The sequence below is a fragment of the Podarcis liolepis genome (genome assembly GCF_965112155.1).
Source record: "Podarcis liolepis genome assembly, chromosome: 11".
Classification (NCBI taxonomy): domain Eukaryota; kingdom Metazoa; phylum Chordata; class Lepidosauria; order Squamata; family Lacertidae; genus Podarcis; species Podarcis liolepis.
The window spans coordinates 58,238,317-58,255,040 of NC_139565.1; positions in this window are offsets into that span (position 1 = coordinate 58,238,317).

Genomic DNA, 16,724 nt, shown 5'->3' on the forward strand with positions numbered 1-16,724 from the left:
AGGAGACCCTAGGCTGCATTACTAGAAATGCCTTGTCTGGCATCCTCCTTTAAGAGCCAGTGTGGTGTATCAGTTAAGAGCGATAGACTCGTAATCTGGTGAACCGGGTTCACTTCCCCGCTCCTCCACATGCAGCTGCTGGGTGACCTTGGGCTAGTCACACTTCTCTGAAGTCTCTCAGCCCCACTCACCTCACAGAGTGTTTGTTGTGGGGGAGGAAGGGAAAGGAGAATGTTAGCTGCTTTGAGACTCCTTCGGGTAGTGATAAAGCGGGATATCAAATCCAAACTCTTCTTCCAAAACTCTTCTTAAGACTTCTGGGCTCCAGCTCTCCACAACAACCGCAGTTAACCTTGGTGACTCTGGGCTACAGAAAACACCCTCCAGCTCTCGGTTCCATTTCTTTATTATTATCTCATTTCATAAAATTTATATATCACTTGACTGTAAAAATTAATAATCTCAAAGCGTTTTACTAAAATAATAAAATTGTTTGTAAAAACAAAAATGAAACATTCAAAAGATTAAACCCACCAATAAATTAAATAGTTGGTAGAAGAGTTGGGCGGGGTGTGTGTGTATCTCATCTTTCAACCACTGCACCCTTTTGGTTTCAGATAGTACATGGGTTTTAGGAACACAAGAAGTTGCCAGGTCAGATCCCTGATCTATCTAGGTAAAAGCTAAAGGACTCCAGGATGGTTAAATTCAGTGAAAGTCGACTATGGCACTCATCTTGCTTTTAGGCCAAGGAAGCCAGCATTTCATAGAATCATAGAATCATAGAGTTGGAAGAGACCACAAGGGCCATCGAGTCCAACCCCCTGCCAAGCAGGAAACACTATCAGAGAACTCCTGACATATGGTTGTCAAGCCTCTGCTTAAAGACCTCCAAAGGAGGAGACTCCACCACACTCCTTGGCAGCAAATTCCACTGTCAAACAGCTCTTACTGCCAGGAAGTTCTTCCTAATGTTTAGGTGGAATCTTCTTTCTTGTAGTTTGGATCCATTGCTCCGTGTACGCTTGTCTGGAGCAGCAGAAAACAACCTTTCTCCCTCCTCTATGTGACATCCTTTTATATATTTGAACATGGCTATCATATCACCCCTTAACCTCCTCTTCTCCAGGCTAAACATGCCCAGCTCCCTTAGCCGTTCCTCATAAGGCATCGTTTCCAGGCCTTTGACCATTTTGGTTGCCCTCCTCTGGACACGTTCCAGTTTGTCAGTGTCCTTCTTGAACTGTGGTGCCCAGAACTGGACACAGTACTCCAGGTGAGGTCTGACCAGAGCAGAATACAGTGGCACTATTACTTCCCTTGATCTAGATGCTATACTCCTATTGATGCAGCCCAGAATTGCATTGGCTTTTTTAGCTGCCGCGTCACACTGTTGGCTCTTGTCAAGTTTGTGGTCAACCAAGACTCCTAGATCCTTTTCACATGTACTGCTCTCAAGCCAGGTGTCACCCATCTTGTATTTGTGCCTCTCATTTTTTTTGCCCAAGTGCAATACTTTACATTTCTCCCTGTTAAAATTCATCTTGTTTGTTTTTGCCCAGTTCTCTAATCTGTCAAGGTTGTTTTGAAGTGTGATCCTGTCCACAGACAGCTTTCTGGGTCATGTGGCCATCGCTTCTGGTGCAACAGAACACCATGGCAGAAACCAGAGTGCATGGAAATGTCATTTACCTTCCCACCACAGCAGTACCTATTTATCTACTTGCACTGGCCTGCTTTCGAACTGCTAGGTTGGGAGGAGCTGGGACAGAGCAATGGGACCGCAGATTGGCAAGCCCAAGAGGCTCAGTGGTTTAGACCACAGCTCCACCCATGGTCGTTTGTCCACCCTTAAGCACCATTTGTCCACTCTTAAGTTCAGTTCTCCACATTTCCACATCAATATGTGTTTGTTTATTGGTTTGTTTGTTTGTTTTTTAAAAAGGTCTCCTGAAAACTCACCAGTATTTTAGTGTAAATTTCTCCTAATACATATAAACAATTTTTGTATGTAGGCCTAATCTACTCAGGGTCCCTTCCAACTCTACAATCCTATGATTGTAGAATCCAGGTCTAAATCCATATTGCCAAGATCACAGGAGCCAAGCTATTTTGGTTCAGGAATGGCTCTAGCTGTCCTAACAAACAAAGCTAGCGATAGGCACTCCTAGCTGCCATGGTCTCAACTAACAAAGATGGAGCCAGGAACATCCCCAGACTCTGTTCAGACAGGTAACTGACCAATCTCCTGTGTAGAAATAATAAGAAGACACTTCTACCATGCTTTATTGCTGATTTCATGGGGTGGTTAATGCAGGTTAAGAGGCAGATAAACCATTCAAAGCAATTTTGAACAGTTGAAATCATGCATCTGCTTTGCGTGAAGTTGACTGTCGAGAGTTTGGGCTCCTTCACATGAAGCTTAAACACAATATCCCAAGATCCAGTTGTCCCACCCTTCCGCCATATTTTTCAGCTGAACCGAAATACAAGGAGGTCAGATTAATTTCCCTAGTTGCATTTCAAAATATTTTCTGACTCCCATGCAGAGTATTACAAGAACAGGCCTCTTCTCAGAAGCAACAAAGCGTTTACACTTTCATTACACCTTGCAGACCTAAAAGGAGCCAAAATCTGCAATTTCTTTCTGTCGAATGCCATAAAAACAAAGAGATCGTTTGCAATGCAGTAAAAATACACTAATTGCTTTTTGGTTTTTTTTGGTTTTTGTTTTACAGGGGTATGGGGACCCAAGAACAAAATAGGCTTTGTTTTTCATTTAGAAATCAGGGGAGTGGATAAAAGATGCAGCCCAACAACGTTTTTTAAAAGCAACGTTGCAGGATGTACATTTTTAATATCTTGGCCACTTGTATACTGCAACCTAGAGACTTGAAGCATTCTCTCTCTCTCTTTCTCCAGTTTGATGTTTTCCCTGGTTGAAAAAAAACTCTACACTCTCTCTCACACAACTTTGTTTACTTTTGTTCAGGGGCGGGAAACCATTTTTATCCTGAGGGCCACTATCCCTTCTGGGTCATATCCCAGGGGCCACGTGCTGGTGGTGAGTGTCGCCCTAAGCCAAAGTGGGTGGGGTGGCAAATGTTAATTGTACATTTGTACAATAGGCTACACACCTACCTCTTTCCTCCATCTAAGCAGGTGGGAGGCACTGTTGTGGGATTTCCACTCAAAATCACGAAATACATGATTGCCAGGCATGTTGTTCAGACAGAAGCACAGTCCTGTGGCTATGAAATCCTTCCTCACACCTCTTATTTTTCCGACCTCACACCATCTGACTTCCACCTCTTTCCAACTATGAAGTTATTTTTGAAGGGCAAGCTTTTTCCAGACGATTAAATGCTGATTTCTGAGGTCAAGTTGTGACTTCTGGCACAATCTGCTGACTTTTACAGACGAGGCCTCCACAGCTGCATAAAGCAATGGGAGAAGTGTTTGATTCTTGCTGGTAGCTATGTAGAGAAGGACAAATAACTGTGCCCAGTTTCGTTTGTCTCAGTCCACGGGAAGTCCGTCAGGGGAAATCTTTAATGAACGCTCCTCATAGCTCAGGTAGAGAAGAAGCACGTAAGATTAGCTCCTTTGTTAGAAATTCACACCAAAGCATTAAGGAAGGGTTCACTTACTGTCCCTTCTATATTGATTCAGAAACTCTAGGAGCTTCAGTCCCTCATGTGCCTGCCTCCCATGGTGTGCGAACTTTAAAGTACAGGAACCTGATGACCGCTCTGCATTCAACTGGTTCCATTGCGTGGACAGGCGGAGTCCCCAGATCCCGAGCGGTCCTCCCCCCCCCCCCCCGTCATGAGGAATAACGACTCAAGACAACGTGCTATGGGATTAAATTGGCCACAACTTTATTAAATTTCAAATGTGGGTAGACCTTGGCTCAGGCATTGGGCGTTCTCCCTCCCCAGTCCCCAGCCGGGGACCTAGGGAACATCAGGGTTATCCAGTGTGTGTGTGTTTGGGGGGAATGGGCTGGCTCTGGAGAACATATGTTCAAGCAGAGATAGCCGCCCCCGTTACGCCGCCGCCGCAGTGGAGACCAATGACGACCTTTCGGCGTACTGTCAAAGCCTCCCTTCAGAAACCCCTTTAACGGGGAACCCTGGTATCACCGTCGCAAAGAGGAAGATGGACTAAAGGATTCCGCCCAAGGCCTGATACTGCCAAAGTTGTGACGTTTTGCTATGGGAAAGGCGAAACCTGCCAGTGCAGGGAAATTCCTTTCTGGTCCTTTAACAGCGACTTTAACGTAGCAGCGCCCGCATACCTGTGAAGAAAAGTTAACCTGCAAAACCTGTGAAGAAAAGTTAACCTGCAAAATAAGACATTAGCGGAGGGTGGGTAGGGTGGGAGAAGCTCTGGAGCCAAGTGAGGATTCCCAGGTAAGAGCCTCCCTCTATTGTGTGGGCAGGTAATCCCTCCCCTACCTGGCTGGTCTCCTTGGCAACACTTCCCCCAGGTGGGATTGGACAACTGACTGAGGTAGGCGGAGACCTCCAGGTATCCCACCTGAGGGTAGGAAAGCCAAGCCTATGCTGATGGAGCCGCTCCAGATCCAGGGGCTGCGCTCGTCCATGCAAAGGGCGCCCCCCGTTTTAAGCTGGGAGCGGTCATTATCAGACGTTACACATTAGCACCAGTAACAGAGAAACTATTAGATGTTCAGAGCTACAAATTACCACGTTTCCTATAGAGAGATGCATCATTATACTTGTGCAATTTCATCCTCCTACAAAAACTGGAAGTGGGACAGGGAAAATCTTTAATGAACGGCCCTCGTATCTCTCTTTTCTTTCAAGCCAGCGATGTGAGCAGACGTAAATGCCTAGACTCTACTTACAACCCATACTCCATTTGGGAAACTAATTTTGTAACTAAGAACTATTTTCACCTGAATACTACTTCAATGTATTTGCTTCCTGCATTGAAATATAAGTAAACCTTTTGTTTACCTGACTAAAGCATGTGGTTCATTCTTAGCAACGGGGACAAAGAGCAGAAAAGTCAGCAGACCACAAATAAACAGGGATAAAAAGGTGTAATTGCCTAATTCCTAGATTTTGGTAGATTTCAAAAGTGCATAAGTGTTTTTATGCTGCTAGAAGGGCTTTACAGACTGTTTACTCTCATATTTCTCCCACACACATGGGATAGGAGTTTTACCTAGCCACTGTGATCCACCCGATGGTCACCTCCAGGCTTTATTCTTGTAACTTGCTCTACGTGGGGCTGCCCTTGAGACTGAGCCGAAACTCCAGCGGGTGCAGAATGCCGCGGCGAGACTCCTTACGGGGTCCTCGCTGCGGGATCACATTCACCTGGTGCTACACCAGCTGCACTGGCTCCCGGTAGAGTACAGGATCAGGTTTAAGGTGCTGGTTTTAACCTTTGAAGCCCTATATGGCCTAGGACCCTCGTACCTACGGGACCGCCTCTCCTGGTATATCCCACGGAGGACCTTACGCTCTTCAAACAAAAACATCCCGAAAGTCCCAGGCCACAGAGAGGTTAGGCTGGCCTCAACTAGAGCCAGGGCTTTTTCAGCTGTGGCCCCAATCTGGTGGAACGCTCTGTCACAAGAGACTAGGGCCCTGCAGGACTTGACATCTTTCCGCAGGGCCTGCAAGACAGAGCTGTTCCACCAGGCCTTTGGTCAGGGCACAGGCTGACTCCCTCCTTTGGTAATCTTCACAGAACTTTAGCCTAATGGTTGCCATCGATTTGGTTTGAATTAATTTTATAATGAAATGATTTTAGAATGTTGTACTATTTTATTGTTGTTAGCCGCCCTGAGCTCGGCTTCGGCTGGGGAGGGCGGGATATAAATAAATTATTATTATTATTATTATTATTATTATTATTATTATTATTATTACATTATAATTTGCAGAGTTAATCCTCAACCCATCTCCATCAATCATCACAGTTCCAGGACACATTCCAATCAGGAAAAATAATAATAATTGAAGGGACATAGCAGAGCCAGTGAGGATTGTGGCCTGGGGAGAGTCCCAAGGGCTTAGATCATGATTCCTGAATGTAACATTGGGGACAACTAGCAACACTTCACTGAACTATCTCAGTGATCAGGCCAGGATATCTATCTTGCAATGTCAATGTCAGAACACTTGGAGCTCAGTTTTGGAAACTGTGCCAAAATCAGCATGGAGAGGACTGGCAACGTGGATTTCTCCCATGTTCCTCAAGATCCTGACACCTTCACTGGAAGGGAAGGAGTTACCCTGCCACAGCTTTTAGCGTGCCTGGTACCTGTAGTGGCTTTTGGATCCAGAAACCAATACAAGTGCAAAGATGCTTCTGTACAGAGAGTGCTTTGCTTTGATGTCCACATGTGAACCAGAGCTATACATATCTGGGTAGGGTATCTACACACATATTTAAAAAGCTGTGAAAATGAATTTTGAAAAAAACGTTTTGGAAACAAATGAATTTGCCATAGCTCGCCATCGCCATCTGGTGTAACATTTGTATATTGCACTTTACAACACACTTAAAACGTTTTATTTACAGCTGCATAGCTGATTCATTGGTTAGGGAATTCGCTCAATGGAGTCATTGTGTGTCAGGAAAATGGTATTTACCATGGGTCTTAAGAACCAATCCACAGAATTATCCTAGTGCTTTCAAAAGTTCTACTAGATGGCTTCAGTGCAAATAGCTGCCAGGCTGCGCTCTCTGTTTCGATGCTGCCTGAAAAGCACTCGGGGATTTAAGCTCAGAAGGTTTCCCAGATAGTAAAAAGTAATAACAAACTCTCCTGCTGCCCAATTTCTCATTAGAGAATGCCATTCGGAACGTCAATTAGTATTTAAATGGAATGCAAGCCCCATATTTTATTCAGATTGGTGCAATTCCATTCTTTTATCCTCCCTCCTCAATTTTGAAGGGGGAAAAAAAGTCGGGGATCTGCGATTCGCTGAAGCGTAGGCCTGATAATCCCTTGCAAGAGACATTGCCCATTACCTGGTGATTGGACCATTTTGCAAGTGTATTGAGATTTGTCTGTGCTTCTCCACCAGAGCAGAGAAGACAAGGCAGGAGATAATCCTCTTGCACACTGTAGCGGAGAGCAACCGTATTGTCTGTCATAATTGCTGTCTTCCAAAGGGAGCAGCAGCATCTGGGCATGGGGAATATTGTCCTGATTTGACCCTGAATGTTATTTATGCATTTATTTACTTAATGCAATTTATATACTGCTTGGTTATAATAAAACCTCAAAGCAGTTAACAAGAAACATTAAAACGATCAATACAGAGCGGTTAAAAGCAATTTAAATAAACATGTAAAAATAATCAAAAATCAACAGTGAAAGAGATTTAATTATGGCAACATTCTGTGTGTGTGGCTAGGTTTGCTTAGCAGACAATATTTTTAGCAGGCACTGAAATGCGTACAGCCTGCCTGATGTCGATTGGCAGGTATTCCAAAGTGGAGGTTCTGCCACAATGAAATATAGATTTCTGACAAGTGTGGCATGAGTATTGTGTGGCACCTGTAACACTGTGAGTGGGCAAATATGGAGTAATGGCGATCCCACCAGTAAAGTAGTCCTAAGCCATTCAGGTCTGCATAGACCGATAGTAACACTTTGAACCTCCTAACAAATGGACAGACCTCTGAGTAGAAGTGTTGCTGTTTTTGAGGGCGACACGGAAACTACAATTAATCCAGAATGCGGCAGCTAGACTGGTGACTGGGAGTGGCTGCAGAGACCACATAACACCAGTCCTGAAAGACCTACATAGGCTCCCAGTACGTTTCCGGGCACAATTCAAAGTGTTGGTGCTGACCTTTAAAGCCCTAAACGGCCTCGGTCCAGTATATCTGAAGGAGCGTCTCCACCCCCATCGTTCTACCCGGACACTGAGGTCCAGTGCCGAGGGCCTTCTAGAGGTTCCTCCTTGTGAGAAGTGAGGTTACAGGGAACCAGGCAGAGGGCTTTCTTTGGTGGTGGCACCCACCCTGTGGAATGCCCTCCGAGCAGATGTCAAGCAAATCAGCAGCTATGTGATTTTTAAAAGACATCTGAAGGCAGCCCTGTTTAGGGAAGTTTTTAATGTTTAACAGACCACTGTATTTTAATATTTTGTTGGAAGCCACCCAGAGTGGCTGGGGAAACCCAGCCAGATGGGCAGGGTATAAATTGTTGTTGTTGTTGTTGTTGTTGTTGTTGTTGTTGTTGTTGTTGTTGTTGTTGTTGTTGTTATTATTATTATTATTATTATTATTATTACATTGGTACCTTGGGTTACAGACGCTTCAGGTTACAGACGCTTCAGGTTACAGACTCCGCTAACCCAGAAATAGTACCTCGAGTTAAGAACTTTGCTTCAGGATGAGAACAGAAATCATGAGGTGGTGGCGCAGCGGCAGCGGGAGGCCCCATTAGCTAAAGTGGTGCCTCAGGTTAAGAACAGTTTCAGGTTAAGAACGGACCACCAGAATGAATTAAGTTCTTAAGCCGAGGTACCACTGTTTGGTATTAATAATAATAATAATGTGAAATAATAATAATAATAATAATAATAATAATAATAATAATAATAATAATGTGACAAAATATTATTATTGTTGTTGTTGTTGTTGTTGTTGTTGTTATTCTGTTGGGAGCTGCCCAGAGTGGCTGGGAAAACCCAGCCAGATGTATAAATAATAAATAATAAATTTATACCCAGGGTATAAATAATAAATAATAATAATTATTATTATATTGTTATGTTGCATGCTGACATAGGCTCATACAGCATCAAGATGATAGCAAAGGACCTTTTCCTGTATGGGGTGGAATTTTCTGTGGATAATGTATCCTTTCTTAGATGTATAATCCCCACAAGCTGTTCTACTTACTGTAACATGCTGCATTTATGCATGGTCTGTGTTGCAGCCTTGTTCCATGCCCAATAAGCTTGGGATGCCTTTGCCTGGCAGACCTGCGGCCCATAGACTGCAGCAATGTACTGGCCAAGGTTTTGCTCAATATCTTGTTTGTGCGATGAGCTCATGGGGGAAAAGCTACCCCATGAGCCTTTGCACTGGGGAGAGAAAAGTCTATCTAAGGCTGCTTCCATTTTGCCTCAAGGGCAGTTGCTGTACTGCTCTGTTATGCCTCCCTGCTGCCAACCCTGCTGCCTCCCTGCTGCAATGCCAGTTGAGCTATAGCTATTTCCAAGCCCAGGAAGTGACTCATCCAAGCTCCGTCGCAAGTCCTTCTGCTCAGTTTGCTTGCGGAACAAAGGAAACCAAACACCTTTCTCTCCTTAAATCCAGGCAGACAGCTTCTCCGGTTTGTTTGAAAAAACGGAGTCAACGAAGCACTGTTTTACAGTGTGCGTTCATCAGCATGTGCACCCATGAGCTACATTTACTTAATCTCTCTGAAAACGAAGGCACATATTCTGGGCATGTTTACCTATAAGAAAATTGCATTTGATTCAATGGAACTTAACTTCTCAGTTGGTGGGCTTTGGATCACGCTTGTTAAGGTACAGGTCAATTGACTCAACTACCACAATTCCAAGGAAGGCATGTGGGAAATGAAGTGATGGCTGTGCATAAGAGAGAACCAGAAAGAATATCAAGCCTACATACACTATGTTCCTTTTGCTTATGTATGAGACAATGGTGGTTACTGATGCCTTCCAAATCTATTGCTCTTGCAAGCTCTATTTACCAAGGAGGAAAGAATACGGATGGCCTCTTTGGCTTCTCCTGCTGATTCTCTGTATGGTTGGTTTGAGAATACAAGCAATATTTATCTCTCAGCAGCTTCCAAGCAATCGTTTCCCTTTAAATTTAAAAGACAACCCCCTTGGCTTTTCAGTTATGGTTGAACTCCCTTCCTTGGCCTTCAGTGTGTTAGCATCTTCTGCTGAACTCTCGACTCTTTCTTCCCCCTGAGTTTTGAGAATGTGGTTCAAGTGTATGTGTGCAAAGGTCTGGCATTGTCTGTGATTTTGAAACACTGACTTGATGGAAAATAACTGAGGGGGGACGGACAAGGTGAAGGGCAAAGACAGAAACAAAAGTCTTGAGATTGAGTCAAGTTGAATATGAGAATAAATCTTCCTCCGCTTTTCATGCTTCCCTGAATGTATTCCATGATGGCCCCAATTCTTACTAAGAAGGTGGTTCTGGCTGACAAAGGCTCTGAGAACATACAGTTGGCAGCGTGGAAAAAACTATGGAAAGATGATTTAAAATTTACAGCGTGTTACACGCTGAAAGAAAACTATATGATGATGATGTACCATTGGTATTTAACACCCAGAAAGTTAGCAAAAATGTATAGGACTAACTCCAATGTATGTTGGAAGTGTAAGGAAAAAGAGGGCACATTTTATCATACGTGGTGGAATTGCAAAAAGATAAAGGAATTCTGGGTAATGATATATAAGGAACTTTTAAAAAATGTTTAAAATAACATTTGTTAAAAGACCAGAAGCCTTTCTCTTAGGAATTTTAGGTGCAGATATATTGAAGGATTTGAGAAGACTAGTCATGTATGTGATTACAGCTGCAAGGATGCTGCTTGCCCAGCGACGGAAACATGAGAAAATGCCGACAAAAGCAGACTGGCAGATGAAACTATTCGAGTATTCAGAGATGGCAAGACTGACAGGGGAAATCAGAAATCAGGAAGATCAAAACTTCAATAGGTAATGGGACAAATACAAACTGTACTTAAAAGAACACTGTAATCACTTGAGTTCTTTGGCAGCCTTTTAGTAAGTCCTGCAATGTTGCAAAGACTTTAGATATTTTGGAGGACCATAACTTGGAGGAAATATAATACAGTGGTACCTCGGTTTACGAACTTAATCCGTTCCAGAAGTCCATTCTTAAACCGAAACCATTCTTAAACTGAGACGTGCTTTCCCTAATGAGGCCTCCCACCACCAGTGCCCTTCCACTGTTCGGCTTCTGTTCTTAGACCGAGGTAAAGTTTGCAAACCGGGACGCTACTTCCAGTTTTGCCGAGTTCGTAAACTGAATAGTTCGTAAACAGGGCTGTTCTTAAACTGAGGTACCACTGTATGCAGTTGATTTAGAAAAGACCCACAGAGGGGAGGAGGGAAGTCTTCAGAAGAATCTTGTTTGATTTTAAAATATAAATGTGTTAAATCTGAGATTGATTTTGTAAAACCAATAAAAAATATTTCAAGAAAGAAAGAAAGAGAGAGAGAGAGAGAGAAAGAAAGAAAGAAAGAAAGAAAGAAAGAAAGAAAGAAAGAAAGAAAGAAAGAAAGAAGACAAGGACTGAGATTCCACCCACAATCTCCTTTAGTACCCTTGGACGCAGCTCATCAGGCCCTGGAGATTTGAATTCATTCAAGGTAGCTGGGTGTTCCCTTAGGCCTTTTCCTATCTTGGTCTGCAGCTCCCTCCTTACATCATTTATCCTGTGATCACCGGTTTGGGCACCTCCAGGATGGTCTTCAAGGTTCTAAATCCAACAGCAAATCCCATGTTATTTAGTCCTTTCCAGCCACAACGTCCACCAAGTAAGAGTCTTCAGAGTTTTGTTAGCCCTCCCCATCTCTAGGACTCTCTTTTTCAAATGATACTAATTCTGTACAACAGGACGGTAACCTGGTATGCCCCGGTATTTTGCCACTTCAGAGTTTATCCAGCAGAAAAAGGTTAATCTATTCATCTTTGAGCCATGCATTGAATGATAGAAGATTTGCCAGGATATTTTCCCATTGCTATATTTGCATATGCCCTTGGGGAGCCTATACCCGTGTACCAGCTGTGAACTTGGCAGTCAATTCCGCCTGGCTTTATTTCTGCTAGTGCTCAGCTTGGTTGGAGGGAAAGGTCAAGGCAAGCTATATTAATTACAGTCCACATTAATTGTATGCTCAAGGTTACATAACATGGATGCGCCCACCGGCAGGTCTGTGCAATCAGTGTGCTCGATAACGGACATAGGAAGATAATTCCACTTACCTTTGGCACCATACTCTCAGGATTATATTAGATATGCACATGAGTAGGGTTTTGATTAAAACATTATCTAAGAATTATGAATACTTGGGCCTCATGCGGCCCTCAAGGATCTCAGACTGTTCTGGAAATATTAGTTAATTAATGTACACCATGCTCCTCATGCTACAAGGCAGGCTAAATATAGCAAGGGCACCAACGTGGAAAAGTCCATAAATCCACTTTCCAGCTTTCCAGGATTAAGTGCTCCTGCCCCTCTGGGGAGAAGGACATGAGTCAAGCCACCATCTTGGTTTCTCTGCATTTCTCTCTCTCTCTCTCTCTCTCTCTCTCTCTCTCTCTCTCTCTCTCTCTGAAATCTTTCAAATTACAGTGGTACCTCGGGTTACAGATGCGTCAGGTTACAGACGCTTCAGGTTACAGGCACTTCAGGTTACAGACTCCACTAACCCAGAAATAGTACCTTGGGTTAAGAACTTTGCTTCAGGATGAGAACAGAAATCGAGCGGTGGCGACACGGCAGCAGCGGGAGGCCCCATTAACTAAAGAGGTACCTCAGGTTAAGAGCAGTTTCAGGTTAAGAACGGACCTCCAGAATGAATTAAGTTCTTAACCCGAGGTACCACTGTACAGTTTTATAATCACATATCCAACATACAACATAAAGACAAGATTCCATAGAAACTCTTGGACTTCCCTCTTCCCCTTTGTGGGCTCTGTTGTTAATCATTTCCCCCTGAATCTTTCATAATAATCCAAATCTTTCACATCTCCATTATATCCAAAATTTGCCATTAAACTACAAGTGTTATTCCAATCTGATTAACACTTCTAACTGTTTACAATGGTTTTTCAGATAAAATTCCTAAAAGAAAAACTTCGAGGTTTTTAGAAAAAGTTATTTTAAACATTTTTTTTCAATTCATTATATATCATTTCCCAAAATTCTTTTACTACCTTACATGTCCACCACATATGATAGAAGGTGCCTTCTTTTTCCTCAGTGAGGTTCAGGTTCTAGCAGAAGAAGCTGCTGAACTAGTCAGGCAAGTTTCTTTGTCAAGGCCAGTTATCTACTGCAATCCACAAATCCAATGTGGTTGCTATGGAGACAAATGGGTGGGGCTTTTTCCCACCTGAGGTGGCTGGATGCCATGTTATTCTAGGATAGAAAAGCAACAGGCAAAGAGGGGCTGTGTATGAGAGATTGGTGCTTGAGAGAATTTCGTTGTTGCTGGAAGCTGGAGAGGCATGGACATGTCTGCGCTGTGCTGGACCCAAAGCTGTGACTTGGAGCTTCTCTGGAAACCTAATGAGGATGTTAATGCTCTGGGCTCCTCCATCCTATGTTTAGGGTGCATGCCCTGTGGGTTAAACCACAGAGCCTGGGATTTGCAGATCAGAAGGTCGGCGGTTCGAATCCCCGCAACGGGGTGAGCTACCGTTGCTCGTCCCTGCTCCTGCCAACTTAGCAGTCAAAGTGCAAGTAGATAAATAGGTACTGCTCTGGCGGGAAGGTAAACGGCTTTTCCATGCGCTGCTCTGGTTCACCAGAAGCAGCTTAATCATGCTGGCCACATGACCCAGAAGCTGTACGCCGGCTCCCTCGGCCAATAAAGCGAGATGAGCACTGCAACCTCAGAGTCGGCCACGACTGGACCTAACGGTCAGGGGTCCCTTTACCTTTACCTTTAAGCCTAACTAAAACCTGAAAAAATACATCCTAAAGATGCCACAGTCTCTGCCGTCCTTCGTTCTAAGGAAACCGAATCCTGGGTACGCACTGGAACACATACAGTTTACTTTTGCTGATAGACCGAGGCGTGTGCAACAGTATTTGTGAAGCAATTTCTCCAATATAATGCTGGCTTCAATAAAATGTGCATGTCTATGAGCACTTTACCCTAGTATATGCATATATGTACACATTGCTTGGCTGGAAAGTTCTACTGCAAATTTCACAGAAGTATGAATTTCAGAGGATGGCTGCTTCGTGCGCAGTGTATCATTCTATAAACTGCACATTGTTCTAGGTCCACCTTTAAATGACAGCTGAATCACATTTCTCCATCTCCCATTTTTCCTTTGCACTGTGGCTTAGAGGAGAGTAAGCACAGCAAAGGACCTACTCCAGTGCTTCCTCATTTTCCAAACTGCAGTGCAAGTGAGAGTGATCTCCGCCCCTTTCTCTTCCGCATACTACATTTGCTTAGAGGGCTTGTGAGATAAGTGGGGATTAATCAAACTTGCGCTGAGGTTTGGAGAAGATAAGGCTCATTCTCCAAGGATTTTATCGTTTTCCTGCTTCAGTATTGATCACAGAGAAATAGAACAAACTATCGTTCCCATTCTTAGGAGATTTCAGTGCAAAATCTACAGGCCACTCATTTATTCTCATTTCTTCATTTAACTAGAAAACCAAACAGTAAAAACAGTTCCAGAGCAATTTCTAAAGCAAAAGCCATTTCTGTTTATGCATCAGATCTGGTCAACCGCGGAACACAATGAGGTATTCTTTGGTAGACTGTACTACAAATGTTGATCTTCTGGAGCTTCTTCACCAAGCCTGCTCCTCATTGTCGCTGGCATCTGTCTGTCTCGGGAGACAATGGAGTAGTGTACCTTTGGAGGTGAAGTCAAACTGCTGGAAGGTTGCAGCACCTGTAGAGACTGATAGGGGACAGATATGTTTTGCTGCAGCTGGGGCAGATGAAGGCGTCCGGTTGTGCCGCTGCAAATGCACCATGGCATTTCTTCTTTCTGCACTCCTCCAAGTGGTCATTCCTCCTTTGGTCACTGCTGTGGATGCACAACCTGACTGTGTCCCCAGGCACAGGTCATCTGAAAGGGATGTTAGGATATAGTTCCGTTCCACGTTAAAAGGGAACAGGCTGTTGTGTGTCACTTGCCTGTTTACTTCCAGCTTCTCGCTGGGAACTTCCGTTTTGTATATAGCTTTTGTTTTGGCTGTTTTCCTGGACATGGAGGCAAGCAGTCACATTTTTCCTTTGTTCTGAACTACGTTGAATAAAGCTGTAAATATGCTCTCCTGTCTGCATCTTTCATTGCGGAGACTCTGCTGAAAGGGTGTGCACGGGTCTTGGAATGTCTCTGAGGCTCATGTTGCTAATTGACTGATGCTGTTCATTGTGATCGGTGGACCGGTGATCGTCCAGAGACAACTGGGGGCCTGCCTGATGCCTCCGTCTCCCTGGCAGTATCCCAACAAGGGATCCCCACAATGCGGGGTTGATGTTGCCAGCCTTCACGTCTCGTTTGCAGATGTTGGTTTAGTGCAGAGTTGGTCTGCCAACGAGCCTGCTGCCTGAAGCCACCTCCCTGTAGAACAGGTGCTTGGAGATCCCCAAGGACGTTCTTCTCGTTACCCTACCTGTTTCTGACTATTTGCCCCTCTCTTTGCTGTGTATTCAGATGGGGATGGAGGATACAAGAAGCTACCTTGCACCACCTGGGACCATTGGTACATCTAGTTCAGTATTGTCTGAACCAATGGTTAGAGGCTCCCCAGTGTTTCAGACATGTAGGTCTCTCCCAGCTCTATCTTTCGATGTTGGGAATTGGACCTAAGACTTTCTGCATGCACGGTAGATGTTTGACTGCTGAGCTATAGCCCTTCTCATGTTACATATTTTATTACCCCCCTTTATTTCCTGTTCAAAATCCTGCCCTGGATCTGATTTCTCCTGAAAGCTGGTCCTACAAACTTTCTTCCCTGACTAATCCCATAAGAGCATTGGGACCAGCTCTCGTTGGCTTGCCAATGACCTTGGTTCTGGTCCTTCCAGGATGAAAACGAGGGAAATGGAACATCTGCAAGCGCTGGAGTTACTCTGTCTGTGCATCTCGCTTTGGCTGACCTACTTAATGTCTCTGGGCACATATCACCTGGTATACCTGGCTATGCAAATCATGTGCTGCTCAGGCTGAATTCCTATTGTGCCAACAAGCGACATCCTGGAAGGAAGTCAGCAACGCAACAGTAGATGACCAGCCACCCTGTCCCCCCCATGATAAATGTCCTTTGCTTTGTGTTTTATCACACTCTCACACCATTTCTACTAATTATAGCTACACAGCTGCTAGCGCTGCACCAGAATACTTGCCTCTCGTTTTATCTAACCCGTTAATGGATTTGCCTAGTGAGATCATTTGCCTGCTCTTCCACATTTCCTAAACCGTAAATTAAATACATGTGCACGGTTAAGCACCTGCGAGATCCCAGCCCCACTCAAAAATATAAAACTGCCGGTCGAAGCTGTGTTTGAATAAAGCCAAGCCCATTTGGCGATCTTAGGGTAGCTGTTCTACACAGCTGGCCAAAAGGCTTATCACAGGAAATAAGGTGTGTTTGTGTACTACACAAGCATTCGATCCAGTGCAATGTATAAAACAAGAAAACGGCAACATGTTTGGGCTTTTTCATTTGGAAGGAAAGATGACTGAGATGACAATAAGATCCATACTGTTATTCATGTGTGGAAGGTGAATAAATATATATTGTTTTCTCCTTCTCCATAATACCAGAAACCTGGGGTTACTCCATGTAAACACTTCATAGCAGGTTCAGGGCAGACAAAAGAAAGTGCTTTTGCGTGTCGAGGTCCCCCAGGTCACCCCAAATAACTCACACCTCACACATCAATTTTTGTTTAAGGTTTTTGACATAAATTTGGCCACAACTTTATTTAAATACACACATG